This window comes from Nyctibius grandis, chromosome 7 (genome assembly GCF_013368605.1).
Source record: "Nyctibius grandis isolate bNycGra1 chromosome 7, bNycGra1.pri, whole genome shotgun sequence".
NCBI lineage: Eukaryota > Metazoa > Chordata > Aves > Nyctibiiformes > Nyctibiidae > Nyctibius > Nyctibius grandis.
In genome coordinates, this window is record NC_090664.1 from 17,545,955 (window position 1) to 17,564,907 (window position 18,953).

Below are 18,953 nucleotides of genomic sequence, written 5' to 3' on the forward strand. Positions count from 1 at the left end.
TTGCCTTTTTTTTTTTTTTTTTTTTTTTTTAAATGTAATAACTGTGCTACTTTTGTAGCATTATAAAGCCTTCTGGGTTGGAGGTCTCTGGCAAAACTCGGTGGGGACGGGGGGAATCCTTCAAGACAGCAACATACTAGGTAATGTCAAATTAAAAATAAGCAAACAAAAACCTCCAGTAAAAAAAAAACCATAGCAAACCAAACTACATTTCTCCCCATTTCAAGGGAGAATTTTTTTTTTTCACTGAAACTATTAAATAAATATGCTTGTATTTTACAAGTGTGCTTGCTGCAAAAAGTGCAATCTATTTGTACAGCAGAGAGAATGAAGGACTTACTGCTTAAAGGCACAAAAAGGGTGTGTAATAGGATTCTGGCATCTTCCCAGACAGCTTGCAGACAAATTCAGAGACAAACAGAGAAGTATCCTTTTTGAAGTATATTTGGCCAAGGTCTCATTCACAAACAGATAAAACCAACACATTTCTGCATGATAAGGGTCAACAGAATAGCGTATTAGTTTGAGAAGAGAACCCATCTGCAATTTTCTTATATAAAAATATACGAGTACACAACAGGAAAGCTGTCAGCATGACAGTTGGAGGATTCTGCCAAGGAGCCAGATGCTAGTGTCAGAAGAACATGTTCCACAGCTTGGCATCTGGGTTCTCTCATTGCCCTCCAAGAAGGAAGAAAAGGAGGAGTGATAAGATATGCCTAAATGAATAAAACTAGAAGCAACTCCACCACCGCCCCCAACGTGCTCAAATCACTATTTCTTTTAGAAAATCTTCAGCTATATGTTCTCCTACATCTTTTAAATTAAAATGAAAAGTGATAAATTTAACCCACTTACGTTTTAGTATGTTTAAAAAGCATTCGCAGTTCTGAATACGTAAGTCTCACATGATTTTAACTGCTCATGTGTGTAGCTGTGCAGTTTATTTTATAATTTTTTGTTGTTTTTCCACAATTCTGCTACAGAATAGATTTCAAGCTCAACTTTTAGCCCATGTCATTCTTGGGGAGGATATAATATTGCATTTATGGTTGAGAGCTAAGAATAATCACAACTTTATTCTTTCTCTGCACAGTTACTAACTGACAAAAGCTCAGAAATATCTAGGGCAAAATGCTAAGGGTCAGTTTAAGAACCAACAAGTTCATGAAGCATCATAGGGAATCACCTGATTACAGGATGCGTGTAAGGAAGAAAACACTGTTCTTAAGATAGCTTTGAGAAAGCCATAGTTGCTGCACAGCTCCCTTAATGATTCTGGTCATAGAGTAGCAAGGCTAGGGGTGTGTTCATAGTCCCAGGTCCTTTAGTCACAACCCCTTGCTATGGGCAGCAAAGTAAGCCTTAGCTTTGTATCCCTGTTCCTTTCCTGAGTCTATCACCATGCTGCCTGAAAGTGTCAGCCTTGACTCGATTCTCAGGTGCTGCTGGATCTCTGCCTTTCTTCTGCTGACCAACTCTGATTAGGGAGGATGGAGCAGTCCCCTCCAGTAAGTTGGTTGGATCCCATGTGTAAAGCTTTAAAAATGAAGACCACACTCCTGATGTTTTTGAGATCTCTATGAAAAGAGACTAGAAGACAGAGATCATGTACTTTCACCTGTCTTGCAAAATAAACTGGCTGCTCTCCTCTGAGCTGATGGAAGTTTTTAAGGTTAGACATTTCAGAATTGCAAGTGGCATTCGCCCCCAGACTTTAGTCTGGATAGATGTGTGTATCCACCACTTGCTCTGATCTTCTAGAGGGCATGGTACTGGTTTCCACCTAGGACTATTCCTAATTCAGACAAAACAGCAGATGATTGATATCTCTGTGCATTTATTTAAAGGCACTTAAGTCACATCCAGTATCAGTCCATCCTCAGAATGTTGAGGCAGAGGTAATGAGGCAGAAATACTGTAATTTACAAGAAGTTTAATTCCCTCTCCATGCAATAATGTCTGGCATAGTTGCTGGTACTTGTTTTCAAAAGCAATGACTGAGCCATTTCAGGTATCTACTTCCTACCTCTCTTTCAATGCAGCACCTACAAAAACGGTAAGTGTAAATGCCTTTTCAAGTAACAGAGGGGAGTTCCTAAAATAGTATTTCAAGCTCCATCCCAAGTTGTCTTGTTGTTAACAGACTGCCAGGAGAGTCTGTTATAATTCACTGCAGGGACAGAAGGAGAAGGAAAGCAAACTATCAGTGCTACTGTATTACCTCCTCTTTGGATGCATGATAAAATATGCACTTAGGATAAAAACTTATGGTGCTTGACCCCCAAATTAAGAAAGTGGTATCCATATAAACGTAGTCAAAGAATTCTTTTAAATCGAAGACTATATCTGAAAAGCGAATCTCCATATTCATTCTGCATAAGTGACTTCAGGAACACATTTGCCCAGCTCAGAAATCAAAAGGTGATTTTTGTCACTCTCTATACTTTAAAATACATTTGGGATCTGAAAATCAAACTGTTCTTGCTGCCTCTTCCATCAACACCGGCAATAAAGCATCTACTGTTAAAACCACTCCGACAATGGGATGTGGGACACGAGGTGAAAGAGCTCTTGGTTCAGTCTTCTATGGCTGTCACTGCCTCAGCAGAGCTTACAACACAGTAGGAAAACTTACTTTCAATCAAGTCAGTGGAGGCGGTGCAAAGGCACATACAGGAAACAGTTGAGGAAAAGGTCCACTTCTGCAATAACACTTTCCTATTTTAGTCTAATTTTCTGGGGCAAATTTGGGCTACATTACAATCTGATCCAAAAAGGAAGAAAATCTTGGTTACTCTTTGCTTCCATTGTCATGTTTGAAGGAATGAGATACATTCAAAAGATGTTATCAAGTTCATTTTTTTTATTTTAATCTCCTTTTTCATTTTATGAAGTGAAAAAAATACCTGACCTTGTCAAGCCAAGGCTGTTTAATTCTATTTTAGTTTACTGCCAGGACAGGAAAAATGCTGATCTTGACACCTCTTGGAAAGATGTCAATAAGAAGAAATCTAGATCCATCACCATTTATTATTACATGACCGCTAGAACAACCTCATGAAAGAAAACTTTTTAGCTCAGAATACACAGCAGAAAGATCTGTGTAAACGACAAAACAGCAAGAGGCTTGAAATGCATAAGAAGCAGTGCTCCTCTGATCAAGGTTTGGAGACATTTGTCATCAAAATGCTGAGATCCTTATAGGATTGAGCTGACATGGAGAACTCTGCATGACCTGAAACATTAACAGAGCCTCAAACCAAAGCAGACCAAAGCAGGAATGGGATGGTCTAGAGGAAGTTAATAACCAAGTACAGTTTTGTTTTCAACAAAGTAACTCACCCTCGGCAAGTTTGCCGACGACACCAAGCTGTGCGGTGCGGTCGACACGCTGGAGGGAAGGGATGCCATCCAGAGGGACCTTGACAGACTTGAGAGGTGGGCCTGTGCGAACCGAATGAAGTTCAACAAGGCCAAGTGCAAGGCCCTGCATGTGGGTTGGGGCAATCCCAAGCACAAATACAGGCTGGGCGGAGAGTGAATTGAGAGCAGACCTGAGGAGAAGGACTTAGGGGTGATGGTTGACGAGAAGCTCAACATGAGCCGGCAATGTGCGCTTGCAGCCAAGAAGGCCAACCATATCCTGGGCTGCATCAAAAGCAGTGTGGCCAGGGCCAGCAGGTCAAGGGAGATGATTCTCCCCCTCACCTGGAGTACTGCATCCAGCTCTGGGGCCCCCAATGTAAGAAGGACATGGAGCTGTTGGAGTGAGTCCAGAGGAGGGCCACAAAGATGATCAGAGGACTGAAGCACCTCTCCTATGAAGACAGGCTGAGAGAGCTGGGGCTGTTCAGCCTGGAGAAGAGAAGGCTCCGGGGAGACCTCATAGCAGCCTCCCAGTACCCGAAGGGGGCCTCCAGGAAAGATGGAGAGGGATATTTTTACATGTAGTGACAGGATGAGGGGTAATGGTTTTAAACAGAAAGAGGGTAGATTGAGACATTAGGAAGAAATTCTTTATGGTGAGGGTGGTGAGACACTGGAACAAGTTGCCCAGAGAAGCTGTGGATGCCCCCTCCCTGGCAGTGTTTAAGGCCAGGTTGGATGGGGCTTTGAGCAACCTGGTCTAATGGAAAGGTGTCCGTGCCCATGGCAGGGGGGTTGGAGCTAGATTATCTTTAAGGTCCCTTCGAATTCAAATCATTCTATGATTCTGTGAAAGTACTAGGCCTATGTTTCTCGATTCGCTGCTACATCATTCCAAAAACTTCTTCCCAAAATCCCTGGAAAAAAAATCTTACCTGCAGCCTGAGCAGAACCCTGAGGGACTGTGAAAGCATCATGGTAGTGCTGGTGGACATGAAACGCTGCTCTGGGGAACTAGTGTAGCTGGCCTGTGGAGTCCAGGCACACTAAAGGGCACAGGCAAGAGGTCTGATTCCAGGTTAAAGTCCTAGAGGTGCAGACTAGAAATCTGCTCTCCTCAAAAATCCTGACCCAGTGAGCAAAGAGGTCCTGAGATAGCAAGCAGTGCCCATAAAGCGGTACAGGATCCTTAAGCTGGGATATTTTGAACTCTGAGGTCTGATCCAGGAATGAAAGCATTCTGAAAGAGCCTAAAATGATGTTTTTCTCAAGACCTGTTCTGCTGAAACAAAAGTCAAAAGTGCTGAAAATCTCATAAGACTTCCAAACCATCCAGTAGTGCTAAAGAGTTCTGCTGACATACAATGTAGTTGGCAGCAGCAGATCATCCCAGTTTTTCTGGTGCTTCACTCAAATTTCGATATCTTCCCAAGGTCTGTCCATGACATCCATGATTTATTTGTTTCTACCTGCAGCCATGTTGTATATTTTATGTGATAAGTTACAGGGAAATCCATTCAAAAAGGAAAGTTTTAAATTCCAGTGCGGAGTTTCTTTGTTAGTTTCAAACTGCCAAGAAATGAGCAAGGAAAAAGAGGGAGTAGGAGTGCTGTGTCTGCTTCGTGCTTTTTATGCTACTTTGCTTCATGAGAGGCAAACTTCAGTGTATGTTTAAGGTCTTTAAAGATTTATATTATTACCGAAACAAGGATTTTTACAATCAGTGAACATTTGTTTAGTTTCCCTCTTGCCTCCTCCCTCCCTACCCAGCTCACACAATTTTAGGAGAATATTTTGTTGGCTATAATTAAACTATGTGTGTTAATTAGAATTAGATTTTAAATGCACTGCTTGGGAAGAAGAAAAAATACAGGATCTGAATGAGCCCAAATTGAGATGACACTTGAATTTTCACAGATGTTTCCATAATCCTAATTTCAAATTGATTGTAGTTCCTGAACAGTGAGAAGCCATTTTCAGTTATTTATTCAGATATGAACTACTTTTTCAGTGGGTAAAAAATATCCAGTCCCATAGTTAACTCCTTAAAATAAATGTATACTAAAGAAGATTTTGACTAGCAATAAATAAGTGGTTCCACAAAACTGAAGAGTATCCGTATTGGAAGGAAGACATCTTTAAGAATGTGCAGAATCTCTGGTTCATAAAGATTATTGCTGTTGCTTTTGGAGGACAACGTAAGTTGATCCATTGCACCAGTACATGCCACCATATATTTACACTCCTGTGCTCACAGTGGAGATCTGTAGAATCTATCATACAAAGCCAATGCAACCTTGCTCTGCACCAAGAAAATCTAAATTATTCATCATGAAACCAAGTAGAGCCTCAGGACTACTTTGACTTAATGGCAGCTGGCAATGGCCCCAAGGGACTAAAATAGAAGCCATTAACCCATGTGCTCAGTTGGTATTTTTTCCTTCCCTTTTATCACAATCTCTAAACCAATGTCAGGGAGAGTTGGTGTCTCTTTCTCTACAGACACCATCTCCTCTTGCATGGCAGCTGCTAGAGTCTACTGGAGGAATGGCATGGCACAAGAATGGCATGCTACAGGACCAATTTCAGCACATTAACTTCATTCACAACAGTATTATTGGCCTGGTAACATGGGACCCAGATTTGCAAACTGGCTGCAGAAAGGAGCTTATCACTATTATTAATGTATGTCCTTCTGGTCTGACTAAGCCTTAGAATCCTTGCTGAAGGAATTAATGTAATTTAGAGCCCAATCCAACCTGATTTGGGAATACTCCTAAATGATGTAACTCATAGTTTGTTCCTGGCCACATCTGTGGTACAGAATGTTCCAAAAAACATAAGAAAGGATATGTCTGAGCAAGTTATTAATTTTCTTTCTAAAAATTTCTAAAAGAATTAATAACTTTTAGGAGTGAGTTGGGCTGGGCTTGTGCAGACAGTTTTCATACAAGCTTCTCCACACTGCTCGCCAGTGATCTGTAACATAACACTAAGTAACTGAAAATTAATCTCTCTTTTCACACACAAAAAAATCTATTCCTTTTTTTCCTGTTGAAATCTTTATTCCAATTTTATTCTCCCACTTCATCATCCATTATACAGCAATGCTGGATCTGATGTGAATAACTGGGATGAATTCCACCAACTTGTGAATATGGAACATGATAACCAAATAGCATGACACTGACTCTGGCACAACTACTTACTCTTACATATGGTGTATATATGTTTCTATACTCTACTAACAATGAACATTTTCTTGCAAATTTAAGTCATGCCATTCTGATTTTACACTTAGGGTACATAAATATAGACCAGGGAAGTTTTGAGTAATGACATGAGCCGAAGATGGGGCATTGGAAGCATATTCTACAAATAACATACTGCACAAAAATACTAACTGTTTTCAAGAAGAAAGGACAGAAGGAAATCCCTGTGTGGGTCAGCTGGCCCTTATAAAACTATTTTACTACTGGAGCAAAATCAGGGGGACCTAATATGAGTCATAGATCTATACTGCCTTTGGGCTTGCATTTGCAGAACCAAGCAGCTTGAGTCAGTTGCATCAATATTGCCTTCAAGGCAAACCAGCCCTAAATCTCTACCTGAATTGCCTGGGGAACTTCTGCCTCTCTCCTGATCCAAGTCAGACTGAAAGGCAAAAGTAGACACTGGGAACAGACAATGAACTCAGCATCAAGTGTGAGTCTGAACGCCAGGTTAATGTAAAGCCAAACTGCAGCATCTGTTGTAGAACTGCAAATCAGGACCCTGTAAAATCAGCATACACTTAGTAATAGCAGGTAGCTGCAATAGAAAATAACATGGATATATTTTTTGTCAATCTCATAGCTGCTGCTTATCATTAAGAACACAAGCAGCTTTTCACAGTTTGCCTAGGAGCAGTCATTCAACCCAGAACAATGAAGACAAGAAACTCCTTAGCAAAAGTCATCATCCTCTGTTCACCACCATCAGCAAAAATGACACCTTTGACTCCCATACAATTGATAAAAGTTTAAGTCCATAAAATCTGCCCTCACATCACATTGAGTGTTACTTATTTCGTTAAATGTCAGATTAACTGGTAATTAGTTCAATAGAATTACTTCATATTATTACTTCAAATAAAATGCTCCATAACTTTTCTGCACATGAAAGCATGTGATTTACACCAAAATCATTACATGTCAATACTTCAGTGCATCAGTATAAAATCAAGATGCCATACAGTGTATTCAGCCAAAATGAAATCCCTTTCGTTGATTCCTCTTCTTCTGTTTTTCTGTGTATGCACTTCAATATTTCTGAGAATTTTAGGCTAACCTTATCTGCGGTCTGAACAGTGCCTAAAATAGACATCTTACAGATGCAGTTCCAGCAATGCAGGCAGTAATAACAACAAAATACCTTTCAGTGCTGTTATAATTGTAAACAGAAAGGCTCTATCCTGTCTTACACAGCCAACCTATACTGACTGCAGTGGGAGCTGCATGAAACCGAAGTCAGAATTTGGCTTACAGTGAAGGAAGTAGTGCCAGCAAACTGTTTCCACTGAAAAGTCAAAACAAGTTTATCAACTAAACAAAGTGGATTTCCTGAAAATGACAACAGGTATAGGTGTAATTTCAAGAGCAACTTGAGGGTTTCACCAGGCCTCCCTTTTTTCTCTCTCTGTCTTTTGAGAAACAACTCTTTTTATCAGAAACTGCATGTGTGTGCTTGTATGTGTGAACATATAGTCACTACAAAAGTGAAGTGGTAACCAGCCTGAGGTTTTTCTCTTTTGCTTCCTGGCTGTGTAAGCCTTTTTTTCTTTTATTACTGTAATTATGAAATTATGGGAGGGAGCGGTATGTTGACCATCATATGCAGGATAGTTACCACAAAACTTTATCAGTAGTGTTTCACGTACATGAGCATATATAACTATAAACGCTCAGTACACATACGCACACACCGATTATAGTGCTGTGGTGTATCTGTATGCATGTGTATGCACACACACAGACACACACACAGAGCAATATGCACACATAAATATATAGTGGTATAGCTGTGGTAACTGCAAATAGCTTGATGCAGTTGTACAGCTATTTGCAGAAGGCTGTATTCAATAATATTCCACAAACACACTGCAAAAGCAAAAAAGAAAATTTTACACACATGGGTGTGTTAGTGGCTTTATCAGAAAATATAGTCGAGTGTTTGATAGGTAAAGGCTGTAAATACTCCAAAAATGCAAACTTTATAAAGAATTTTTAAATCTTTTGGTGAAAGATGGTCTATACTGTGAAGCATTGGTATCGCTTCTAACCTCTTCATTTACTGAGCCACCTCTGAGGTTCAAAAACACTCAACCCATCCCTCAGATGACAAGTTCATGTCTGTTATTGCTTAACAACACAGTAAAATGCATACTTACATCGCAGATTAACCTAACAGATTGATACCTCAAAGGAAGGTTTTTTGGTTGGTCTGTCATGTCTATGTCTGCCTGACAAACAGTTCCAGGAAGGTTATTTGTATTTAACAGACCTTACTGAGAAGTTGTTCTTGGTGCCATAAATGTGTTTTTTTAGGAAAAGTAGATTTTTTTTTTTTGTAAAATTAACAAATCAGGAAGTTGCTGACTTTCTGGAAACTTCAGTTGAAGAGAATAAATCCACAAAAAGGAAAACAGCAGTTTAGTTTGAAAAAAATGTCCGGTTTCACAAAAAACGGAGTTTTGGCAGATACTGCACTTTTGAAGCGAAGGTAAAGTCACAGTCTAACACCTGACCTAAATACCTTGCTCATATATTTAAAAAGTGTCTTGGAGGAACAAGTCTCATGATAGCTTGCACAATTTCACAGAGAGTGACAAGACGGAAGAATCCGAATTTGAATCCTTATCATTGGCTTCTTGGAGCACCAGCAAAACTACTCTTCAGCAACCAGCTCTGCTCCCCCTCCTGTCCCCTGGTCCAATCTCTGCCCCCCAGCCCTTCCTTTCCCATCCGCCTCTCCTGCTCAGGAAAACTGAGCAGCATCTGCTCCCTAAGGCTGCTTGATGCACAATGATACCTGAGTGAGTTTTATCCCTAGGACTACATGTCAGAACCATGTTGACAAATCTACCAAGTAAAACTGCTGTTTGGCTTTCTCAAGGAAAATCAGGGAGTGCTGAAACTTCACCTTTGTATCTCCTTTTCTCTGAAGCCACGCTGTGCACGAGCATTGTAGGGTGTGTGTTACTGCTTGTCATGTGGCATCCTCTCTTCTCCGGAGTCCTCTTCTTTCGTTGGTCACAACATTGTGGGGTGACAGTTAAGTTTGCAGCATGCACTTTTAACTGCCTGGCTTCTGTCAGCTGAAGTCAGATTCTTAATCATAGTTTCCTGGAAAAATGTAGCATTAATTTTAAATGCAAATTATTGAAATATACAACTAGTAATTCATATTTTCTAATTAATAAATATTCTTTGCATGATGCATTAGTAATACTATTAAATCTTTATCTACAGTTGGAGATACTGTGAATGATAATAAACTGTAAAAGGTTTCTATTAGCTTTTTTTAAAGATAAATAAAATTGAAATTGTGATCAATATAATGAACACATGATGTTAAAAATCCTCTTGCCTCACAAAACCGTATCTGTTGATGTGTTTTATGAACAAATCTCATAAAAATGTTAGTACTATTTAAAAACAAAATATGATAAATAAAAATAAAATCTACTATGGAAAGTAAACTTAAATATTTAATGATATAATTAAGTCTTATTAATGTAATGTTCTTTATTTTTCAGATTAAAAATTCACAAGAATTGTCATCCTCTTTCATCTTAATCAGATAGTATATTTGTCATAATTATTTGTTATGTATTTTCATTAACATTTGATGAATACTAACTTTGCAAAATAGAACAATCTTCTTCCTGAACAGATCAGCTGGAGCAATGTAAGGCCAAGTACCCTGTGCCTTTGCTGCAGCGCCACTGAAGAGGCAGCAGAGCAACAGCAGGATTCTCACCAGCTTCGAGGACTTCTGCATCTGGTCCATTGCCAGGTCCTCCTTCACGCATGAAGATGAATATGGCAAGTTTGGGTCCTCATGTCCGATTTGCATTTCTGGTCATCTGGGTCAGACTCTCAGCTACAGCAAACTGATGTAGCTTCCTGTTTACCCCAGTTCAGAGAGGGTGAAAACTCCACGAAGTCTCTCCTCGGTAATCCTCTCCTGTTGCTGCCTCTCCCTGTGTGCCACTTCAGAGTCCAGCTCATCGTCTAGCCTGTAGTTACAGCTCCAACAAGCACAGGGCAGGTTCAGCGGAGCTATGTGGGACCTTCAAAAAGGTTTCAGGCCTAACTTTCCCCTGCTTTCCAAGTCTACTAAGCATTACTCCCCTGAAAAATGATTACTTACAGTCAGCATCCCGGCCCTGAACTGCGTACACTACCTGTTCAGTAGTGGGGATGACCACCGATAGTAAAGGCAGTGGAAAATGACATCCTCTCTTCTGAAGGCTCTATTTACCTTCTAGATCTTTTGTCTTGCGCCGCTCACGTCATTGGGGCCACATGTCCAGTAACACACCACTCACCATGGGAAGGATTTAGATGAAATGGTGGCCTTTTGTGTTATTTCAATATGTTGTTTTTAACATAGTTCTGAAACATTTACACATATGCACACAAGCTTGTTACTTACCTTAGCAAAGCCACTGTTATATCACCCCATGACTGTTAACAGGCATCTCTAAGACAACACAGAAATATTTTGAGTTGAATAAAGAGAAAGCTAAAATATTATCAGAGACTGGGAACATAGACAGCCAGTCCGACATTCCACCAATATTGTTTACTCAAAACCGTGGCATCCGATCATTTTTAAAGACATTATTTTGTCTCCTTTTAAATTATGAAGGACAAAATAAAATTAAGTGACTGAAAGGAATAAATAGGTAATGAAGTATCAGAATTTTTTTATATAGAAGCTCCTTATTAAAATGACTGTTTCCTTCAATTGCTTAATATAATTTCTCTAAAGCAGGTTTTTACTTGTTCTGCTCATACTAATGTACAGGTATCAGATGTGTTAATATGACACCTCATTGGTCACACCCTGAACTTGAAGAACCACTTTAACCTCTTCATTGCTATGTGGACATACCTGCATTTCCTCCCATGGGCTGCTCACCCTGACCTACAGAGGTGTGACTTGCTGTAAAAGGATGCATCAGAAATCAGGAGGCTTCACAGGGTTCCTCTGTCCTCCCTGCACCACTCCATGGGATACTACTTCACATTCTGACTACTGTCAGAAGCAAGGGAGGTGATCAGGGTTATTTTTGTCAGGCCAAAACTAAAGCATGACTTCATTATCCGATACCATTGGTTTATGCAGTGTCCGTTGAAGTTAATGGAGATTAGGCATTGCACAAGAACTTTTTAAAGATGGAGAAAATGCTCATTTTCCCTTCAACAAATCTCTCTCTGACAGACATACACTATGTGAGTATTCACAGTATTTTCAAGAACTCACCAAGCACTGAAAAGATCTGTATCCTAGTGAAAAAGCCAATTATCTGAGGACGTGTTTTATAGTATGATTAGAGCTGGAAACAAGTTTCATCTGAAGACTTGAAAAAAAACAGAGGCAGAGGCAACAGGGAGTCAGAGACAGGGGCGTGACTGGGGTCCCAGAGGCAACAGCTATTAGAAAGCACAGGCAAGGGGGCGAGCAGCAGAGAGGAAGCAGGTGGGGCAGGCACCAGGACAGGGCACATAACATTGGAGAAGTAGCAGACTATGAGAGGAACAGAGGCAGGGGAGCTGAAGTGAGAGGAGGGATGCTCATGTAAATTTTTCATGCTATCCACACATGCCCGCAGTGCAGCTGACTCACAGGATGAAGGGAAGCGATGGTTTACAGGTAAGCTTCAGGAGAAAACAGTAGTACTCTTGTTATCTTAATAGCCACTGTATGGTAAAAATATCTTCACTGGCCACCTTACAGTTACAAAGTTTGTGTACTATACAGACATTCATGAGCAAAGACAATAAACTGCCTGACTTTGTTTCCCTTTACATTCATTTGCAGACATCTATCCACTGTGTACTGTTTAGAGCAAGCAGGCAAGGGTTGAGGGACTAGAATTCAACTTCAGGTTTGAGCCACTGGCTCACTATGTGACCTGGAACAAGGAAACCAGGGAGGCGGCAAACTCCCCTCACTTCCCCAGCATTACCTTGTTGTGCCTCGGTGCTTCTTGCCATTTAATGGGAACAGGAAGCATTTGGTGGGATGCTTTTAGACAAAGGTGGGAAAGACGCTTAAATTATGAAAGGTTAATTGTCTTTCTGTTTATTATATGTAGGTGTAACGACTTCACAGGCAAGCTTGAACATTTTTTGCAATTAGGTTCAGAAACAGTCTTTTGACTTAGCAGACCTCTGAAGATAGAAGCTGATAATTTCATGTGGACAGAGCATGCACCTGCCACGGGTGGGATCACAGATCTCTCTCTGTAGTTGTTGAATTTCGGAAGTAATTGCCTTTTCCATTTCACCTTCCCTTTGAAAACTTGCGGGTTTTATTAACATAAAAAAGCCTTAGGAAATTTTGTGGGCTGAATTTTATGGAGAATTCTGACACAAGATAAGGATCACTTCCAGCAGTTAACACCTTCTCAGAGTCTGTTGAGACACATGAACAAGAGGCAATCCCCGTAATGGCTGAATCCCTTATAATCACTTTAACCCAAAATGAAAACAATAAAACAGGTCTACAGGTAACCAAATGCTTGGGATCCTGTGGACTTTAGTTAAGGAATCCTTGTGTTTTAATTAAAAACTTACTCCCAGGTAGACATGTCAAATCTCCAATGTATTGTTTTAAGCCTTCAGTAGAATTGAGTGGAAGGGACATTTTTATTTTCCAACTCAAATCACACCCTTAAGATGAGTTTCAAAACAAGAAAGAGCCACAAACATAGTGGAAGAATGAGCTGTGGAGCACACTCACACTGAGTATCGATTCCTTGGCTTTCCTGTTCAGAAGACATGACAGGGGATAGAAGGAGAGAGAAGACAGAGTCCGCTTTTTCACTGATATAGGCTTGTTCTTATACCTGTGTTGTTGATTCATCCTTCCCACTCTGAACCAAACGTAGCCCGGAACCCTAAGCCAGCTCTTGTTTAGGACAAAGCTGGTGCTGTCCCTGAAGTTTCACCATGAAATTTTGTTTATAAGGGAGGAGGATTAGGAAAAGACCTCTCCATTTCCTCTTCCTCCTAGGGCACAGATTGTGTAAAGAGCAGTTACACTTTCCTTCAGATTTTGTCCTTAAAAGAAAATTTAAAAATAAGGCAGAAAGTAGGCTGGCTGTTTCTATAGGTTGTTTAGCAAAGCTGTCCAGAAGCAGAAGAGAAATATACAGCACTGTCCATTTTCTCAGTGAAAGTGAGGACTCAGAGGAAATCACTCCTGGAGGTTTTTATAGTATTGCGGCTCCAATGTACCTCCAACAAGGCAACAAGATATAATCTAATCTACAGTGAACTATCAGTGAGGTAATTAGAGAAAAAGACAGACTAAAAGAGAGGAATACAAGTATATTCCCAGGGTTTTGATGTCATCTTTGGTGGGTATTATTTTCCCTTTGACACCTCTTAGATCACCCATTGACATTAAAAGGAGCCATGCCCATCCACTAGTTACTAACAGAGTCCATTATATGATTATATTTCAGAGATAAATGTTATTGATTAAAGGAATAGAAGAAACAATAATTGCATTTTAGCTGAGTCATTTTGCTACCACTTCATCTGTAATTTTATTACCACTTCACCAAAAGGCAACGAAGATGCTTGAGTAATGAAAAGCTTAAGGTGTGTCAAGTAAATTAATAAGAAAGAAAATTACGAGAACAATACCTTTATTGAGGTTGCAAAATGCCACAGAGTCACAAATTACTTAATTGCTACAGCCAGCTCAGTTTCTACTGCCAGTAGCAGTGAAGGAGTTAATACTTGGGTGCCTAATCAGACAGAGAATTTCTTTGTGACATGAAGTGCTTGTAGATAAGCAGTAATACGCCTTGTTTTACAGGTTTTCTGTAGCTGGGGCAGGGTCCCTTGCTGCACGGCATATATTGAGAAAGATGGATACACAGAACAGGGGTAATAGCTTTCCATGTCACAGCAATACAAACCAGAAGGTTTTTATAAACTGGAAACATGTTTTTGATAGTAGTTCTATACAAGAAATACCTCTGTGAGAACAATAATATAGATGGGAATTTTTTCCCCCCTCTTTCTAACCAGAGGTAAAAAGGAAAGCCAAAGTAACCCACATAAATCTATTGTCAAGCCTCATGGGAAACCCCATAGGTGAATTATGAGTCATAATAAGAATTATTTGTTGTACTACTGTATGCAATCAATCAACAATTCAGACACAGAATACTTTTACCCTCTGTCTCTATCAGATAAACCCCATAACCCTTTCAGAGGACTTTAAACCAGATGTAAATTGATGTGAAGCATGAGCAACTCCTAATACAGTCACATTCAGAGCAACACTTCCCCTCCTTCAGGGGTTATCAACCTTCTTTCACTCAGAATATCAAAGCTACCAAAATAGAAAATAAAAAAATGAAAGGTTTATCTTCCCATGCTCCCAGTTGCACAGTCTGATAGTTCCTGGACAGGTGGAAAATCCTGGCAGAGGAGTATAGAAGAAGCTGGGGTCTTATGAGAGATGTAATGTCCTAGAAAACAGTGAATGGCAAGGTTTTTCAATGAAGTGCTGCTGAGGAGACAAGATACTGGTAACATGTGTGTGTACTCACCCTACCTGAAGCCACACAGGCTTCCAAATGAAATATGAAATGGAGGAAATATTCTACAGAGCGAATAGTAGAGTAAGAGTAGAAATGCAGAAAAATTAAGGTAACGTAATTCTTAATTTTCCCCCTACCCCTTGCTTGTCCCAGAGTCTCCCAGGTGTTGCACAGTCTGACCATTCAGATATTACAGACGTTTTTATGCAATGCTCCAGAATGTTAAAGTTGAGACTCTCTATCTCCTCATCAAGGAGAACATATTAGGCAACAGCATCTCTGCTACTACATATCAATTTATATTTTTCCTCTAGAAACCCACCACAATTTTTGTCATGATCTACAGCACAAAGGAAGACCTGGAAAACACTGAAAAAGCAAGTGATTCCGTGAATGACAAAATCCATTAAGTTTGGTTCTTTACAGGTTTGAGTTTTGAGATTATCTAAACAAAAAGTGTGCTTTGTCCGGAACAGAGGGACTAATAAGACTGCTATCCATGCTCTGATTCATAGCCTTGAGATCTTTGCATTTGGGGTAAATGTGTGTGAAATTTGTCAAAGGACTCTGAACCACAAATGTCATGTCCTCCACATATCCCCCAGGGAAGCCTAGCTGACCACAGCAAGAATCTCACAAAGAAGCTTCCCCGGTTCATCCCCAAGGGCAATTTCATAACCCATAAATTCCACAACTGACTGATCACATTTGCGTTTTTCGAGCTTGGCAAACAGGTTATTATGGTGGAGGCATTTGAGGACAAGTTGAATATGCCAAATGTGTTGTTCCTGGGTTCCCAAAATAAATGTGGGTGTCATCCAGACATACTGCTATATCCTAGTCTAATATCTTCCTCTGGATGTTGTAAATAAAATGCTGGAATGTTGCTAGAGCATTAGAAATGCAAGGAACAGGACAGGATTTACCTGTACCGACTGCAGAAAGAGATCTGCTCTCACTGCCCTGTCAGATGAGTTTATGCTCCCTGAAAAGGCATGTTTGTTCAAGAGCTTTAAATAGTTTATTAATGAGATGCAGAGGCTACTAGCTCTCAACTGTGGTTAGAGCAGGGCTCAGTCACCTACACAAAGCTGCAAGAGGCCAGAGCTTTATTTGATGAAGTCATGGTTATCCACTTAAGGCATCAAAAGGTGGGAATTCCTTGGCAATCCTTTAACTGAGGGAGTCCCATGGATCCCCAGCTTCAGGGTCAGACAGCAAATATCTTCTAGAATCAAAGGAATAGCTGCTTCAGATCAAAAGTTAACAGGTGGAGTATGGTATCTGCACTCTCTTGTCAAAGGTATCACAAATACTCTAATATTTCACAGGCAGCAAGTCTTGTCAGCTTGTGGCTCTAGTGTGGGCCACCAGTGATCACAGAAAACTTTCCATTTGTTGTGGCCTGTTGTGAGGGAGTCCAAGTCTCACATATGATGGTCAAACCAAATCCAACAGCAATATTTTGAACTGAATCAGATTTCGTGGAAAGACCAGCGGATGAACTCAGAATTGCTGGGCATGATGGGGCAATATGCAGAACGTATCTATTCAAACTGAAGTGATTTACTATGGCTTTCAATGGTGAATCACGAAATATAGGTCTCAACATTAATAGACATGAGCAGAATGGAGAGCCATCAGTTGATTGTATTGCCACACTGGAACTGAAGATAGAATAGCATAGTTCAGACAAGTGAAAACCATAATTCAATCTAGATTCATAAAGTTCCTGGATATGTTGAGGTTTGCCATCAACCAAGCCCAGGTGCATGGTCAGAGTAAGGTTTACAAAATGAAGAATCATCAGCAAAGGGTACCTTGATTGAAAATCAGTCTCTTCTCTCATAACAGAATTAGTTACCATCAGTCAATCACAGATCTTGTGCAGTAAGACCTACAAAGGTTTACTGTTTACCCAGGGGGTGGCACTCCATTAATCTGAAGCGTGGCAGTTAGGGAGCTGAAGATGAGCAAATTCACAATCATTCACATCCCTTATACCTGTCACCTGCCTTCCCATTCCTAGATGTCCTGATCTCAGACCGTGGCCCTTAATCTGAAAAAGCTACAAAGAACTCCATTTCTTTCAGAACTCCCAGCATTCAAAGACTAGCAAAAATGAAGACACAAAGTTATAACAACAATCTGAGATAAACCAGCAGACGTCAGTACAGAAAAGGAACAGTGAGATGAGGTTATTGCTCCCACTGATGGACCTTCTGTTGATTATAGGCAACAGGGTCTTCCCCCAAGTCTGCAAATATTGAACCCCAGGCAAAAATTTCCCTTCAGCTGTTTTCCTCACCATGTCCTCCTTAATTACCTCTGTAAATACAGGTTCAGGTGAAGGTCATTTGAGGCACTGGCAACCACTTACAAAACAGAGGCTACCACTAGCTTCCTATGACAGTCTGCAAGCCCTGCTGGAAAAGAAGGCCAAAGCTGTGTTGCCCACTGGTCCCACAGTGCAGCATCCTTTTATGACTCACTGAACTTTCATCTTCTCTGCTTCTGAGCCATAGAAACAAGCCATGACCCTTCTCTCCATGTCACCTCTCCATGTCACTGCTTAGGATGGGCACACTTGCTGGGTAGTGCTGCAAGCTCCACTACCCATCAGAAGACCCTGCTCCACAGTGCCAGTTTGGGCCAGGGCCTACCCCTGTCCAGTTCCACTTCCTAAACAGCTTGGTGGCTCCACTTCCACTGGCATTTTACTCTTTTCTCTCCTACACCCTTGGCAATGTCTTATTTGGGGCCCAAAGTGAGAAACTGGTTTGAAAGAAAAGGCTCATTCTTGCATGCAGAGCTGCCTCTACATGTGAATGCTCACGCCAAACAGCAAGCACAGGGTATTTAGCTTATTATGAAACGCACAGACTGACATTTCTTACAACTAACTCATTGTTTCAGCAATACCTAAATTAGTACACCATGGAGGTAAATGTACCCTCAACCCTGACCCAAACAGTGGTTCCAACTCCCAGCTAATACAACCCCGTGTTTCCAACAAAAAAGGCCAAGAAGAGGACAAAGCTGAAGCTCATTCCCTGTGAATTTTATCATGCAGAAACAGCCAAAAAGCATATGAAGACAGCATTTCTGTTACCAACTTTAGCTGAATTCAGGGAGGTAGATTAGAGGTGAAATGTTTCATTTTGCCACCACAAGTCAAATCTATTCTGAAGCAATATATTTTTATTAATAAGTTTAAATTCAGATCTCTCCTTTTTGAGGGCATTCTTACTGGGCTGTCCTGTGGTGCTGAGTTATTCTGTAAACATGTTTTTAAATATTCTGTTCCCTCTCCATTACCACCTCTTCCTTACTCTTGGGACTAAAGGATCTTTTCTCTGACATTTTAAAGCATTAAAACAGCTCGAGGGCTAAAGAAAACATTTTTCATGTAATCTTTGAAATGTTTAGTTGTCAAGGAGACCAAGACCTTAGCGACCAGGTATGGAGGCCTATTCAGCACACTAACATGCTTGTGAAAGAAGGTGCAAGGATGTCAGTATACCTGGAGGCAAACATGCTTAGTGTTTCAAGAGCATCTTGCTTCCTGACATACATACCTTTTATTACACAACTAAACAGTGACTAGATTTCCTTCTCTTTGGATGGTATCATCTAGTGAGCAAAAACATGGTTAAAGGACCTTACTTGGATGATATATTGCCTCAATAAATCACTGGATTGAGGTATGCTCTGGAAATGTCATTCACAGACTGACACTTTCCAAAGAACA